The sequence below is a fragment of the Podarcis melisellensis genome (genome assembly GCF_964234715.1).
Source record: "Podarcis melisellensis genome assembly, chromosome: 14".
NCBI classification, from domain to species: domain Eukaryota; kingdom Metazoa; phylum Chordata; class Lepidosauria; order Squamata; family Lacertidae; genus Podarcis; species Podarcis melisellensis.
In genome coordinates this window covers 8,047,931-8,065,140 of record NC_138546.1, presented here as the reverse complement: position 1 = coordinate 8,065,140, position 17,210 = coordinate 8,047,931, and the positions used below count along the sequence as shown (strand labels likewise).

The 17,210-nt window shown below is 47.0% G+C and overlaps 1 protein-coding gene across 1 annotated transcript in view; it reads left to right on the top strand.

Annotated features, from left to right (window-relative positions):
• The first annotated feature begins 10,624 nt into the window (after positions 1-10,624).
• EMP2 (epithelial membrane protein 2) overlaps positions 10,625-17,210 on the top strand; it is a 32,227-nt gene continuing 25,641 nt past the window's right edge. Inside the window, exon 1 of the mRNA XM_081889422.1 lies at positions 10,625-10,772. The gene's annotated coding sequence lies outside the window, so the exon portion shown is untranslated. The remainder of the gene's footprint in view (positions 10,773-17,210) is intronic.

The window sequence follows — 17,210 nt, the reverse complement described above, 5'->3', positions numbered from 1 at the left end:
AGTCACTCCTCACTGGCTAACTTGAGATCGGTGCTGGCCCTACCAGGAGGCATGCTCAACATTTCGACTCAGGCAGCTGATTGGGAGGCGCAGCCAAATGAGCTTCCTCCCCCCCCCATTCCACACTGCTGCCTCTGTGAACCCTGCGGGCAGCTGCCTTGCTGGTTTGTCAGTGATGGCTCCGACCAGGTGGAATGCTCTGTCCCATGAGACCAGGGCCCTGCAGGATTTAACTTCCTTCCGCAGGGCCTGTAAGACAGAGCTATTCCGCCTGGCTTTCAACTTGAACTTAGCCGGATCTTTTATTCCCCTTCCTTCCCTCCCCCTCCCCTTTTTATGAAGATTACCCGCTCTGGGATCCCACAGCTAATTCTCTCCTGGTTTCCTCACTGGCTCAAATAGGACTAACTTAGCCAGCTAGGCCTGGTGATCATCTAATGTTTATTGGATGGATTTTCCCCTAAATTGATTTTTGAATTCTGAATTTATTGTTATTCATGTTTTATACTGTATTTTATGCTATTTTTTGTTGCATGAATTAAGTGTTTTAAATTTTTTGTTAGCCGCCCTGATCCTGGTTTTCTGAATCGGGAAGGGTGGGGTATAAATAAAAAAATATTATTATTATTTGTCGAGGGCCAGGCTTGCAACTGAAGCCTCTCTGCCAGCTGGGCACCCCAGCACCCAGTTGGCACCCTACTAGAACCCCTGTTGCTGCTGTTCACAGAGCATCCATTCTAACTCACAGAGAGGTCTGATTCTGCTGCATCAAGCAAAGATTTTCTGGTGCATCACTTTCCTTCTATCAAAAAGCCCTGTCTTTGGCAGGAAGCTGGTTTGTTGCACAAAACCTCCTGGTCCACATTAATTGCGGGACCTGGATTTGCTAGCTTGAGATTGGATCTTACCAGCAAAGCAGCAACAGTCTTGATGAGGCTTTCTCAACCTCGGCCCTCCAGATGTTTTTGGCCTACAACTCCCACGATCCCTAGCTAGCAGGACCAGTGGTCAGGGATGATGGGAGTTGTAGTCCCAAAACATCTGGAGGGCCGAGGTTGAGGAAGCCTGGTCTTGATGTTCTCCAAGACCTGCTTGGTTTCAGCACAGTGGCAGTTTCGTGTGCCTTCCCACCGTCCCCTGTCGACAGGAGCCAGCAGTAAATTGCACCGAGTGAGTTGTGGTTAACTCTTCATTAGCAAAACAGGATTGGCACGGGAACATCAGGCCTAATGAGCACAGCAACTCAGGTCTTGCTGAGGCTGAAGGTCCCCATCTCCCCAGAGGTGCCCAAGTCCCTTCCTCTCCAGGTTTTCCGCCCCAAGCAATCTGAGACTGTGCCTGCATGCCTGCCTTTGCTCCTCCCGTTTCACGCCTCTCTTGGTCCAGGGAATTACGGCAGGAGGGGAGCTTGTTGCAGAAAAAAGGAAGACATTTGTGCCTCTTCACCAGCCTGACTCACTTCTGCCTCTTGGCCTTCTTCAGCCTGCTCTCCTGCTTCTACTGCATGCCTCTGATTCTGGACTTCTCTCTACCACAGACTGCCCCCACTCTAGTTTCTGACACCCCCTCTTCCCAGTCTTCTCCCTCTGATCTCACCGCCACTCCCCAGACTCTGAGCAAAATCAAAAATCAAATCAAAACTTTATTAGCAAAGCCAACAGGCCACAGCTATACAAGAGTTAAAAGTGAAAATAGGGATAAAAGGAAGAAAAGAACAAGCAAAAGGAGGTCCGTCAGATGAACAAGTCTGTCACTCAGATGGTGGCCCTCAATTTCGCAGCTCTCTCGATGTACCTCGCGACCTTCTCTGTTATCTGACTGTCCGTATCAGATAATAGAAAATACAGTGTAATGTCTGGTGAACGGCCGGGGTTGGAGAGAATGAGTGGAGTAATAATCTCATTCCTTAGGTCTTTGTAAAGGGGGCAAGATAGAAGGACGTGGGACACTGTTTCCGTGTTACCATCTCCACATGGGCAAAGTCGTTTTTCAAATGGAGTCTTTTGGTAACGACCTTCGAGTACAGCAGAGGGAAGAACATCCCATCTAGCCAATGTAAAGGCACGTCTGTATTTTGGGATGGTTAGTTTAAACAAATATGAAGCTGGAGAGTCAAAATGAGAAGGGGGAAAGTAGGTATACCATGGGCACAGTTTCTTTAAGATAATCAGGTTGTTTTGTCGTTCAATGTCTTTCAGGCGCTGGCCTATTAGACTCTTTGCTTTAATGAGGCCCATTGATAGTAGGGACTGTGAATGCAGACCGCATGTAAGGAGTTTTTGATGCACAGTTTTGAACCACTTGCTTTTGTGAGGGTCTTGCATTACTAGAGGCAGTAGACCAGGTGGATTCAGATTAAGACGAAGCCAATAGTTGAATGTTCTCTGCCAGGTCCGAGTTTCCACAGATGGAAGGCAGGCCTCGAGTCGTAATGCTGCGTTTGGAACACAGGAGGGGACGCCGAATATCTGCCTTAGAAATTTAGACTGAACAGTTTCAAGACTGGAGCAGTGGTTCCCCGTCCAGATTTGTGCCCCGTACAGTAACTGCGCCAGAGGTTTTGCTTGAAAAACTTCAAGGGCTGCTGGGATGTATCTGCCCCCCTTCGTGTAAAAGAAGCGGGACAGCATCTTGATACTTTGAGCTGCTTTTTCTTTGGCACATTTTTGATGGACATCCCAGGACCCGGTCGACTGGAAAACGATACCCAGATATTTGAAGGCTTTAACCTGTTCAATTGTCTGGTTATCCATCCTCCAGCTGTACTGTCTGTGTTTCCTTGCAAAAACCATAATTTTGGTTTTCTGATAGTTTATTGCAAGTTGCTCTCTCCTACAGTATGCTGAAAATTCACCTATGAGCCTATTTAAGCCTATTCTTGTTCGAGATAGGAGTATCGCATCATCAGCATACAAAAGCACTGATATTGATTTGTCAGCCAGTTTGGGGGCGTGGAAGTCCGGAGATGACAAACAGTTAACCATATCATTGATGTAGATGTTGAATAGGACTGGGGCCAGGATGCAACCTTGCTTGACCCCCTTACTGACAGGAACTGGTCCTATAAGATGGCCATTTAACGAAGTTCTTACATGCAGCACCGTGTCTTTATATAAACAGCTGATCAGAAATAATAGTCTTTTGTCTATACTTGATGTGCTCAATTTATCCCAGAGTCTTACACGTGGAATTGAATCGAAAGCAGCCTTTAGATCGATAAAGGCTGCATATAACACCCCACGGGATTTTTTGGCATATTTGTCAATTAAATAGGCTAGGGTGAAGCAATGGTCTATGGTGGATCTGCCTTGCCTGAAACCCGCTTGCTCTTCCGCTAGAATAGCTTCAGTTTCCAGCCAGCTAGTTAGCTTGATATAAAGATGTTTGGCATATAGTTTGCTGGGTATAGGCAGAAGGCTGATTGGTCTATAACTCGCCGGGTCTGTCATGGGTCCTTTTTTATAGATTGGGATAATTATCCCAATCTATAAAAAAGCTTTCTCCCCTTGATGATTCCCCAGCTGGTTCCTCCCACCATTCCTCTGTGTCCAACCAGTCGATGACACCCGCACTACAACTCCCATCCGTCACAGCCAGGCTGGCCAATGATCAGGGCCAATGGGAGGTATGGTTCAGTTAGAGGGTCACAAGCTTGCCATTCCTGGGATAAAGGGACACAGGAAGCTGGAGGCAGAAGGACCCCCATCTAGGTGCAGTCAGGTGGGTGGGTTTCACCAGAAAAGGTACAACGGTGATTATTAGCAAACATCTAGCAAATGGCTTGCGATCCAGCTCAGTGACTTGTAGGGACCTCCAAAATCAGAGCTGCATGCCTCAGGAATGAGGTCATGGTTCTGGCAACTCGGCTGCGTCTGGTCCGCTAATAACATTTCCAGAGGTAACTCTCCAGCTTATCTTGGCAGTTCCTGGCGGGAGTCTTCGCTGGGGCTTACAAGTCGCTTGCAACGTTAGCACCGAAAGAGCATTTGAGGAACAGAGGGAGTTGCCTTACGCATAGTCAGACCATGGGGTCTGTTGAGCTTAGTACAGTGGTACCTCGGATTAAGTACTTAATTTGTTCTGGAGGTCTGTTCTTAACCTGAAGCACCACTTTAGCTAATGGGGCCTCCTGCTGCGCCGCTGGAGCACGATTTCTGTTCTCATCCTGAAGCAAAGTTCTTAACTTGAAGCACTATTTCTGGGTTAGCGGAGTCTGTAACCTGAAGCGTATGTAACCTGAAGCGTATGTAACCCGAAGTACCACTGTATCACTTATACCAGGTGTCAACAAGGTTTATCTTGCCTGGGCCGGATCGGTCCCGCGGAGAACCTTCTGTGGACCGGATCGTGTGCCTGCCCACAATTTTCGGCACTTGCGCAGATGCGGTTTCTGGTGCTGCGGAAGCGAGTCCACGCACTGCGCTGCGTTGGTTTAGTGCAGCGCGTTAGTGGGTGGCTCAGTTTGGGGACGGCTTGTGGGCCGGTCAAAGGACCTCTGCGGGCTGCTTCCAGCCCATGGGCCTTAGGTTGGTGACCCCCTGGTCTACACTAATTGGCAGAGGCTGGGAGCCTCTCTCTCTCTCTCTCTCTCTCTCTCTCTCTCTCTCTCTCTCTCTCTCTCTCTCTGTGTGTGTATCTAACTAACTTAGAGATACCACACAAGAATAAACCAAGGACGTTTTGCTTGCAAAGCTCATGCTTGACCGTGGTGCTGGACCACTTCTGGAGAGAAGAACAAGAGCTAACACTGCAGCTGCGACCCAGGGGCTTAAAGGACAGGATGGAGGAGGTTGCACCCCTGTGGTTGCTCCCAACTCACGTCTCCCATGCAACCATCTAGTAAAACAACAAAAACAGGACAGCCTTGTAGTATGATATCACCCCGTTTGGCACTTCCCCATGCCTTGCGAGTGGCATCAGTCAGGGAACAGGGTGGGGGCTCTCCAAGCTGCCATGCGCTCTCAACATGTCAAGGATGATTTCCGGCTTCCACATTCTGCGGCCCTGACTGCGCAGCCTCTCCTGTGGCTTCTGCGAGGGACGCCCTGTGAACGCCCCTGTTCTCATACCAAAGCCTGCACTCTCCACTGTTATTACGCATCACCAAAAGCTTTGGGTTTGACAGTCATAGCTTGCATTCGTTTATCTTTATGGTTGTCTCCCCAGTTTCATTGAATCGTAGAAGTGTAGAGTTGGAAGGGACCCCCAAAGGTCATCTAGTCCAAGCCCCTCAATGCAGGAACCATGGCTAAGGGATCCCTGGAAAATGGCGATCCAAACACTGCTCAAAAACCTCCAAGAAAAGAGAGTCCACCAGCTTCCAAGGGAGATTGTTCCACTGCCAAGCGACATTAGGAAAGGTTTTCCTAATGTTTAGCTGGAATCTCCTTATGAGATGGAGAGAAAAGGAGATTTGAAAGCCTAGGCAGCAAATCTCCTTCTAAAGGTAAAGGTAAAGGTAAAGGGACCCCTGACCATTAGGTCCAGTTGTGGCCGACTCTGGGGTTGTGGCGCTCATCTTGCTTTATTGGCCAAGGGAGCCGGGGTACAGCTTCCGGGTCCTGTGGCCAGCATGACTAAGCCACTTCTGGCGAACCAGAGCAGCGCACGGAAACGCCATTTACCTTCCCACCGGAGCGGTACCTATTTATCTACTTGCATTTGACGTGCTTTCGAACTGCTAGGTTGGCAGGAGCTCACCCCGTCGTGGGGATTCAAACCGCCGACCTTCTGATCGACAAGCCCTAGGCTCTGTGGTTTAGACCACAGCACCACCAGGGTCCCACGACAGTGACAGTTAGCACTCAGTTAGACAGATTGCACTCTTCCGTTTGACACATTTGTTGAGCTTTCATCCCAATTTGCTTCCACAAAACTTATGTTAGATGACAATGATCACAATTCCAATAATTTATTCCCAAATGGCCACCTATTTTTCTGCCGTCTCTATATCAGCTGTGGCCAGGGCCGGATTTAAGTTTGATGAGGCCCTAAGCTACTGAAGGTAATGGGGCCCTTTATATGTCCAGCTGCCCTTTGTCAACAACAAATTGTCTCTGTTTTTTGTGTTGAATATATGCTATGTTGTAATTTATGGACAATTAAGAAGAAGTATCCAGTTTCTTTTCCCCTTTAAATTTTTTGTGTGGCCTTAAACTATACCTTGTTTAGCTTATACATAAAATCTGGCACTGGCTGTGACAAGCAAGCTATACATCCTGGCTACCAGCCCCTTGGATATGCCATCCACTGAGTTCAGCAACATTTCAAAGGTGTAAAAGGGTCCTCATAGCCCAGGGGTCTGCAACCTTTAAGACAAAAAGAGCCACTTGGACCCGTTTCCGAAGAAGAAGAAAAACTGGGAGCCGCAAAACCATTGCGACATTTAAAACAAATATATATCCGGAGCCGCTATCTGACAGCGGGTGGGAAGGTGACGTCGGGACAGTGCGTGACTAACGCACGCACCGCCCCATGCGACGTCACAGCCAGCACAGCGCCCGCCACAGTGGGGAGTGTCGGGGCGCACAATGCGCCTCCTCCCCTCGCTAGTATTCGCCCCGGAGCCGCGGCAAAGGTGTAAAAGAGCCACATGCGGCTCCGGAGCCGTGGGTTGCTGACCCCTGTCATAGCCTGAATCTCCAACCTACTGCCATTATTCTGAAATGTGTGCCTATGCACTTAAATTAGCATGTGCAAATGTTAAGCAACCTTGTCCTCTTGTTTTGGCAATGCTTTCCCTTTGTGTAGGCAATGCACAACCCTGGCCACCCTTGGTAGAACTGACTTGGGTGTCATGTTCCACTTGGTGCCCTCAGGGGACAGAGGCAGCCAATTGCTGGAAGCCTCAGCCTCTTACCAAAACACACATTGAGGAGAGCAGATTTAAAGTGCAAGCAAGCCAGGTTCAAGCCCAGGGAATCGGCTGAGGCGCCAAAACCAGTTTCCAGAGGCAAGTTCAATCCCACAGGCAGACCAGGTAGCAAGTGAACAAGACCAAGTTTGGAAACAATGAGCCAGAAGTCTGTATTGCTTTCAGGAATGAGAAGACTCAGGAGGGAGACCTTCTATATTCAGGCCTCCTAGACCACACCTGAACCACAGGTGAAGGAATTTGCAAGGCTTACTTGCTCACGAGGAATCCTCCTGACGAGGTATTTGAGGATTTTGGGTCCTTAGACACAGGCTACTTTTGGGCCTGGACCTTTTGGTCTCCTTGACAGACTGCCACACCTGACCTGAAGTCTCCAGGTTTACCTGGCCTTCTCCAGGTGGCAGGCAGAGGGCTTGCCTCTTCAGGTGGGCAAGAGTGCCTTTCATAAAGAGATTAAGAAGTCTATAAGCCTGGCAGAAGCTGGCTGCAAATTATAGCAGAGACACTCTGAGAAGATCTGCCTTCCTCCACTTCCCTCTCCCAATTAACCTCCGTCTCCAGGGCTGTCCCCATGACATCACCAGGGGCCTCCCCTCCATGACATCACCAGATGTCTTGCTCCTAGGTGTCAGGTGTGGGCGCTGAAAACCTCGGGGTCTGGGATGCTCCTGACCTGGCAAGCTGATCTGGAAGGAAGGGGCTTTGGGCTAGCATAGCCTGCCTCACAGTTTTGTCGTGAGAGTAAATGAGAAAATGATAAATACCACCTAGTTTCCTTGGAGTGAGAATGGGATAAAAATGCAGCCTACCTATGAAGATTTACATATGATGGGGATGTGCTGGGTTTTTCCGGTTGATATCAGCCTCTTCCCCTTAAATCAGGGGTAGGCAACCTAAGGTCCGTGGGCTGGATGCGGCCCAGTCGCCTTCTAATTCCGGCCCGTGGACAGTCCAGGAATCAGTGTGTTTTTACATGAGTAGAATGTGTCCTTTTACAGTGGTACCTCGGGTTACATACGCTTTAGGTTACATACGCTTCAGGTTACAGACTCCACTAACCCAGAAATAGTACCTCGGGTTACGAACTTTGCTTCAGGATGAGAACAGAAATTGTGCTTTGGTGGTGTGGCAGCAGCGGGAGGCCCCATTAGCTAAAGTGGTACCTCAGGTTAAGAACAGTTTCAGGTTAAGAACGGACCTCTGGAACGAATTAAGTACTTAACCCGAGGTACCACTGTATTTAAAATGCATCTCTGGGTTATTTGTGGGGCCTGCCTGGTGTTTTTACATGAGTCGAATGTGTGCTTTTATTTAAAATGCATCTCTGGTTTATTTGTGGGACATAGGAATTCATTCATATATTTTTTTCAAAATATAGTCCACCACATGGTCTAAGGGACAGTGGACCGGCCCACAGCTGAAAAAGGTTGCTGACCCCTGCCTTAAATGCTTTTACATTTCAGTAGCAGCTGGCTTTGGCGCTGGTTGGCTGATTGATTTTATGTCTCCCCTTCAGCTACAGCGCCAGGTTGGGAGCCAGAGAACATGTCCCTCTCAAAGCACAAACCTCTCACTGTTCTCAGGCAAAGATGCCTTGGGCAGAGCATGGATGTCCCTCAACTATAATTCACTTAGTTTGAGCTCCTTCCAGCCAACAAGTCAGATGTTTGCAGCTAAGCTGACTTGTTAAGTTGGCAAAATCGGCAGTTTGTTCTGAAGAGATGCTGCTACTCCTCCCTATTGCCTGTGTGATGACATTTATTAATATAAATGTAACCCGAGGTACCACTGTAGTTGCTCTTGACTGTTTCTACTGATACAGTGGTACCTTGGGTTACCTATGCTTCAGGTTACAGACTCTGCTAACCCAGAAATAGTACCTCAGGTTAAGAACTTTGCTTCAAGATGAGAACGGAAATCACGCACCAGTGGCGCAGCGGCAGCAGGAGGCCCTATTAGCTAAAGTGGTACCTCAGGTTAAGAACAGTTTCAGGTTCAGAACGGACCTCTGGAACGAATTAACTTCTTAACCATTGCACAGTGGTACCTCGGAACTCAAACGGCTCCATTCTCGAACATTTCGGCTCCCAAATGCCAAAAACCTGGCAGTAAGTGCTCCGGTTTTTGAACATTCCCCGGAAATCAAACATCCCACACGGCTTCCGCTGTGCAGAAACCTAGCTGTCGGCCAATTGGAAGCCGCTCCTCGGAACTCAAACGTTAGGAAGTCGAATGGTCTTCCGGAACGGATTATGTTCGAGTTCTGAGATAATGCCTGTAATGTTATTGCTTTATTCCCTTTGCAAATCACCTTGAGGGTTTTCCCTTGAATAATCAAGCGATGTACACATATTTATGAAAGGAAATAAAGAGAAACAAAATGGAATGTCATCGCAGCACGTGCATTGTGAGGTACAAGTCCCTGCCCTGAGCACATTACAGTCTAGAAAAACAGGTTTGGATGCTAGAGATTCCTGCATTTCAGGGGGTTGGTCTAGATGACCATTGGGGTTCCTTCCAACTTTACACTTCCATGAAACTATGATAGGTGCAGGTTAAACAGGAGACCAAAGATAGGATAATAAAGGCACAGGAATAGTTTCTCAAACCCCTTGACTTCACAGACCCTTTGATGAACAAATAAAGTCATTGACGACCCCAAAACCTTATCAATATAAATGAAATAAAGTATGTGTTTTAAAAATTAATATACAAGAAGGACATCAGAATTATTATTTTTGTACTGTAAAAAAGAATGGGTTAAAAAGTGAAACTCTGGGTTGCCTTGGACCAGTCACTGTCTCTCAGCTGAGTCTACCTCGAAGGGTTGTTTTTGTGGGGATTAAATGAGGAGGGGTAGAACCGCACCTTGAACTTCTTGGAGGAAAAGGTTGGGGATATAAATGCAATAAATAAGTATGAAATAGTACTACCAGCCAGCAGCCATCAAAAACCATTGAGGAAAAAGCTTTAGTCATCAGTGCCCATTAAGAAAATAACTGTTAATTATCCACCAGCCTTTCAACAGACACCACACATGTTTCCAACTTGCATGCAAGAGATTCTTGGCTTTAGTTTTTCTTTTTAAAGAAAGATTTCACTGAGTGAAATCCAATTTCAAGTGATCTCAGTAGCTTGGGAGGTGGAACAGGTTTGTTGCGTGTGTGAAATTCAAAAATTAAAGTAATTTAGGGTGGGGTGGGTTTTTTGCTGCATTTTGTTGTATTTTAAAAATGTAGTTTGAAGCCAACACCTTTATTATTTTTTTTAAAAAAGTGATTAAGTACAATTTGAGGGAGGACGGGAGAGAAGACACTTTTAATTCAGCTCAGCAAAATGCAGAATGCCCCCCGGTTTTTAAGAAAAAGCTCAGCCAAGTTGCAGCTTAGAAAAACCTTACGGAGAATGAAAATTCTAAAACTTCAGAGACGGGGCAAAGAAGCACAATTCTTGGAAGGAACACACCATATTTGCAGCCATAAATTCACAAAGCAGGGGAGAACATCTGGAAGACAGTTTATTCCAGTGATGGGGCAGGAAACAAACAAATGCCCCTCTCCCAGTTTCCCCAGTTATGGGAACGTACCCTAAACATTTGGGGGTGGTGGTCGGTGGTGGGTGAAATTTGCAGATCTGGGGCTTATCCTGTTTAAATCTCTTTCTCCCGCCGCTCTGCAGAGAGTGGAGAGAGAGATTGATTGGCACATTTGGAAAAAAAAATCCTTTTCTTCCCCTCTCCCCCTTTTCCACACCCAGCTCGGATTCTGACATCACCAATTGCTCCAGAAGGAGGCGGCGGCCAAGGGCAGCCCTTCAAAACAAGCTCCGCTTTCCGCCGCCTCGGCCAGCCCTGTGAACAAGAACCCAGCCAGCCCTCAGTGGCTAACAACCCCAGCCGGTGAGTAGCCCCCAAAAAACTTGGAGAGAGTGGGAGGCTGGGACGGGGGGGGAGGGGAGGGGGGAAAGGAAGAGGTTTTTGGGGAAATTACGGATCCTTCTTTAAATGCAAAAAGAAAAAGGTTGGGAGCCGGATGTGAGAAGGAAGGGAAGGGATGCAGAAAAACGAAATAGGATCTCGGTGCGAATTAGAGAGGAACTTTGCTAACAAAGGAGGAGGGAAAGGAAAGCGCGGAGAGCGATTTTCAACAACTTCAGCCAGAGCAAATCTCCCTCTTCCGCGCCGCCCTCTTAAGTGCCTTCTTTCTGCAGCTGGTTTTTTTTTGGGGGGGGGGCGTCTTAAAATCCTGCTTTTCCCCTTGCAATTTTGTTTGCACTGCGCTTATTTCAGATGCAAGGGCAGGCAGGGGAGATCAAGGAGTGTTTGTGTGGATCAGTCTAAAATGCAAAGTATATATATATATATTTCCCTCATCTGAGAAAGAAGCAGCAAGTTTGGATTTTACAGAGCGGGGGGTTTAAATCCGTTTCTTGTCTTTAAGAAAAAACACACACACAGTTAGCACCGTCGGGCTGCTACAGGTTGCATGCAAGTAGATCTTTCTCGTGTGTGTGTGTGTGTGTTTTAAAAGTTGTTTCCTGGCATGTTTTCCTGGGATTGAGCCCCCACACGGGTGGCAGGCATTTCTTGTGGGTTGACGACTGTCTCCCCTCTAGTGGGGCGAAAGGGGATTACTCTTGGATTCAGCCAAGCTTTTTCACCACATATCGGTTTGCGCTTTGTGGTTGCGTCTTGGCTCGCTTTGCAGCTTCAACCTGCGCGCGCGCGCGCGCAGCACCCACCGTGGCCAGCTAAGTGTAAATTCTGGTTCGTGGCTTTATTATTTACCCACACGAGGGTCATCATAGCTGAGCAAGAGGCAGCTCGTGGATGGCTCGCAAAAAGTCCCAGGTTCAGTTCCTGACATCTCCAGTTAAGAAAGCATCAAGGGACAAGAGGGAGCGGCCTCAGAGTCGGGGCATCGGTGCGCCTTGCCCATTATTTTTCCAGTTCTACCTGGCAGCGCCAGGTGTCGATCCTTGGACTTATTTGCATGCAAAGCAGATGCTGTACTACTTTCCACCGGAATCGAATCTCCTATATGCAAAGCAGTAGCCGAACAAAGTAATAGATTTGTGATCGTCCCAGCTGCAGTGAGTCTCCCAGGATTGACACCCCAAGTGGTTGGACTATATGGGTGCAAAGGTCTGTGGCAAGGCGGAAGGGTGGGCTGGTTGCTGCCCTCCCAAAAGAGAAATCGTTTGCGTATTGAGTCCACCAATTCCATCGCGAATGGGGATCTGTGTCAGGAGGGTGCAAAATGTAATGCATTGATCTATCCACATTCACGTTAAAAAACAAACCGACCACAGTTCCCATGCACGCCCAGCACACATTCAAAGCACATGATTCCCGCCTCCCACTGAAGAATCCTGGGAACTTTAGGTTGCCCCCTCACTGAGTTACAGTTCCCAGCACCCTTGCCAAACGGCGGTTCTCATGATCCCTTGGAGGAAGTCAAGTGCTTTAAATGTGCATTGAGTTGCATTGTGTGGATCTGCCCAGTTGCTTCATATCTGGAAATTTGTGAATGCACTTAAAAGAGAGAGAGAAAAAGAACCCCCTTATGAACATATGAAACCAATGTAACATTTTGGCCAGCCTCATAGAACCGTATTTTGTATGCTAACGTTAACAAGAATTTCATATTCCCCATCTGCTTGGAACTGGTCTTAAGGACAGCTTAAAAGGCAATCTTTTTTATTTACTAGACATCTAAAGGTCTCCAAGTGACTTACAAACAATTTTAAAGCCTACTCACAAATACATTTTACCAGTGACACCATTCATTTAAAAAACTGTATTTCCATGTGTGTGGATTAGACATGCTGTCTACTCACCCACCCAAAGGGGCTGGAGTGGGCTGGAGACTGAATCAATAAGAAATCCTTCTTGGCACAGATTTCTTTGAAAAGAAGCTTTTGTGGTGCCCTCGAGATGCTTGCTGAACCATCCCTGTGACTGGTTCTGCGGATGCAAATCCTGCAAAAGTGAGCAAACAAAACTTAAGAGACTATCCGTGTCAAAATGGTTGGCATGAATCAGGCCACAAATGGGCGCTGGTGCATATTTAGAAGTTTTGGTTGTTGTTGTACCTGCGGCTCGAAGAGGAATTTTAGAGGCGCTTGATTTCAAGAGCACTTAGCTCATTTCACAACTCGTTTAGCATTTCTAGTATGTTGAATAAGGAGCATTAAAAGCAGCCTCATACCAAATCAAAGAGTCATGGCTTCCCCCAAAGAATTCTGGGAGATGTAGTTTAAGGGTGCTGAGAGTTCTTGGGAGACTGCCTAGTCCTCTCATAGAGCTACGGTTCCCTGGGAAGAGGGATTGGCTGTTAAACCACTCTGGGAATTGTAGCACTGGGAGAGGAATAGGGAATCGCCTAACAAGTTTAAGCACCCTTAACATACTACAGCTCCCAGGATTCTTTGGTGAAAGCTGTGACTGTTTAAAGTGGAGTCATCGTGCTTTAAATATGTGAATGGGGGGGGGGCAAGAATCTGGAATGCTGAACTACCAATCAGAATGAATCTGGAATGCCAAACAGCCAATTAGAGGGAATGTGTTGAAGTGATGAATTATATTTCTGCACAAATTGAAGGGGAGATGCATTCATTTATTTACAATAAGAATATCTATAACCTGCCAACTTATAAGGGGTGGAGAATCATGGCGGTGTAGACTGAAATCATGAATACACCGTTGGATGATAAAATACTGAGCAGATGACTGACACGGAATCAGATTCTCAAAACAAAAACCTAAAAAACTTGGCAAAACAAAAAGGCTTTTCATAGGGGGCATAATATCAACACTGCAGGTACTTGTCTGATTTTAATAGAAACATTGTTCCAAAATGCTACATATGCTTTATGGTGCTGCTGCTGCTGTGCTTTTAAAATAACACAGTGTTTTGGAATGGAAATGAACAGGTTGAGTGGTTATGTTGAGCAAGTACTGTCCCAGATGCATACAATTTATCAGGGATAACAGCTGGGCCACACTTGAGACTTTACAATCTCAAGTTGTTGAGTTTTTGTTGGACTGTGTCAAGGGATAAAACGTGAAGCTTTGGGACTGCGTCGGAATCCCTGCTCCTTAATTCCAAGTGGAAAACCTGCAGCATGTTTCTCTCTACACACGCTCAGAGGCACTCTTATTTATTATAGCCAACTCCACCTGCTTCTTTAAGGAAAGGGGGTGTGGCCAAGGAGGGGAGGCGGCTGTGCTTAATGGGTGTGGCTAACGGGGGAGGAGAGTCGGGGCGGGGCTATAAGACTGAGAAGAAAACACTTTGTATGATAGTACTACCCCTGGCAGTGGAGGGGAGATCAACTGAATTGGAGAACGCTCTGTATACGGCAGTTTCCTGTGATATATGCTGAGTCAGTCACTTGTTCATCTAACTCAGGGCTGTTTACACTGACTGGCAACAGCTCTCCAGAGTTTTAGAGAGGAAATCTATCTCAGCCCTACCTGGAGAAGTCTGGGGTTGAACTTGAGGCCTTCTGCATGAAAAACAGAAGCTGTAGCACTGAGCTCCCAGCATCCAGCTCTCTCACAGGAGGGAATTTATCCAGGGAGGGAATGCCATTCAAGCAGAAATCTCTTCTGGCGGAACCACAGAGTGTGCATTCGAGGGTGGCAACCGCACAAATATTTGCTATGCGCTGTCTCCGGGGGTTCAGTTCCAAGGGGAAGAAGGTGTAGTACGTGTTGGTGAGGCTGGGGTCAGGGGAAGGGCTGTTGCTCAAAGCGGCTGCTTCGAATGCAGAAGCCCCTGGGTTCAGTCCTGAAGACTAGGAATCTTCTTCTTTGGAGATCCCTCTTAGCCAAGTAAGACTGTCTTCTGTGGAGGCCAATTCTGGATCCACATGTCCTTCCACAGTGGGGATATAGGTTTCCGGGCAAGAGTTGATCATGGTGAGGGTTTGCCAAATGTGCCTTCCTCTTAGCACCTTTCTCCCTTTCGTCCTGAGTTTGAGTGTCTTCAAAGCCCATGACACCTTTAGTAAAGGCTGTTCTCCAATTGTAGCGCTCGCAGGCCAATTCCAAGCCTGAAATCCTGGAGAGCCTCTGCCAGTCCGTGTAGTCAATATGGAGCTAGATGGATGAAGGGTTTGACCTAGCGGAAGGCAGTATCCTATTGGACAGGTCTCTGTCCTGAGGAACTTGCAATTGTTTTGACAGCTATGGCCATTCGGGGGCGGGGATCTAGACACGTATAAAAGAATCGCTATGAAAATGCTGTTTTAAAGAAACGTTTTGAAAAACATATTGATTTGCTCTAAGTTCACCATCGCCATCTAGTGTCACATTTGTATAGTGCAGTTAAAACGTTATATTTGTGAAGGCCTGGCTATAGTAAAGGGTTAGGTCCAGTTGCGGATGACTCTGGGGTTGCGGCGCTCATCTCACTTTTCTGGCCAGCATGACTAAGCTGCTTCTGGTGAACCAGAGCAGTGCACGGAAACGCCGTTTACCTTCCCGCCGGAGCGGTACCTATTTATCTACTTGCACTTTGACGTGCTTTCAAACTGCTAGGTTGGCAGGAGCAGGGACTGAGCAACAGGAGCTCACCCCATTGTGGAGATTCGAACCACCGACCTTCTGATCGACAAGCCCTAGGCTCAGTGGTTTAGACCACATGCATTAATTACTCATGTCCAGATTACTGCAATGCACTCTTTGTGGGGCTTCCTTCCTTCATGCTTAACCCAGAAGTTGCAGTTCGTGCAGAATGATGCAGCACGATTGCTGACACGGGGGAGGCTTTGTCAGCATGGAACACCTGCACTCAGAGCTCTGCAATGGCTGCCAAATTGCTGCAAGGCTGATTTCAAGGTGTTACTCTTAGCATGTAAATCCCGCAACAATTAAAAACCCTTTTTACCTGCACAATCGCTTTACCTCACTGGTCTGCTTCGATCTATAGAGCTGGCATGGGTAGAGGTGTCACATAATACCTGTTCTGATTTTTTTTAAAAAAATGTTCCCATTAAAGATTTTCCCAGGTTACAAAAGTACAGACATCTTTATGTCGGCGCAACCTGTTCTGCATTGATCTTTTAGTGCCTAGAGTAATATACCCTCTACAAAGGAAAGCTACAAGGTTTGGGGGCCCTTAAATTCTGACCCACCCCAAAAGCAAATAAGAGGGGTGGTGGTAGAGGGATGGGACAGAGGTTTGTAAAAGATGGAGAATGCTTTTGCCCTCTCCCTCATAAAACTACAGTGCAGAGTATCTCTGGGAATCTTGATTGACAAGAAAAGATCAGGACAAAGGGAAACCCTTCTTTCCACAGCACAGCATTAAGCTGCAGAACTTGCTGCCTCTGCATGCGATGATAGGTGGCTTTAAATGGGGATTATCTCAAAAGACATGGCACAAAAGGAAAATAGATTGGGAGGGAGGAGGAAATCGGCAAACCTGGGTGCAGGCCTTTAAGCTAGAGCAGCTGTTCTCTTGACCAGCTGGGATGGAAAGAGTTCAAGGAGAGGAGGAGCCAAAAGTTACAGAAACATAGAATTGTAGATCTGGAAGGAATCCCAGGGGTCATCTAGACCAACCCGCTCCAGTTGCTGGTCTCACCACTGGCCAAGTGCCCCAACACTGAGGAAGTGGGTGACTGATGCTCGGCTACATGGACCTGTGGTTTGATCCACCACTGATCTTCTTAGGTTTTGTTCCCATGGGGTTTCCTTGTCATTAGTGAGCAGGGAAGGAAATGCACCCCCCCCCAAACATCGCATTTTCTGGGGCTCAGCATAGTGCGGAGTGAATCAATCAGTGTTTGTCCTCTCAGTTCCTCATTTTTCCAATCTTAGATCCAGTCCTCCACATTTCCAAATGGGTTCTTCTTTTAACGCCAGCCGGAAAATTAACCAGCATTTTCACTGCTAATTTCCCACAACATACATTTTTGTATCCGGTCTTGCCTAATAGATGCACTTTTGCAAATTTTTGGAAACAGCCCTCCTGTAATGCAGTTGTGCACAGTGGTACCTTGGTTCTCAAATGCCTTGGTACTCAAGCAACTTGGAACCCAAACACTGCAAACACCAAACTAAGTGTTCCGGTTTGCGAACTTTTTCGGAAGCTGAACGTGCTCTGTTTTGAGTGTTACGCTTCCTATTTGAGTGTTATGCTGAGGTCTGTCTGTTTTTGCTATTTATTTTGCATTTTTGTTTTTGCGGCTTTGTTTTGTTTTTGTGACTGTGTGGTGGAACCCAGTTCAGCTACTGATTGATCGATTGTGTGACTGCAGTATATTGTTTATTGCTTTCATTTTATGGATCAATCGTCTCGTTAGAGAGTAAAATTCATGTTAAATT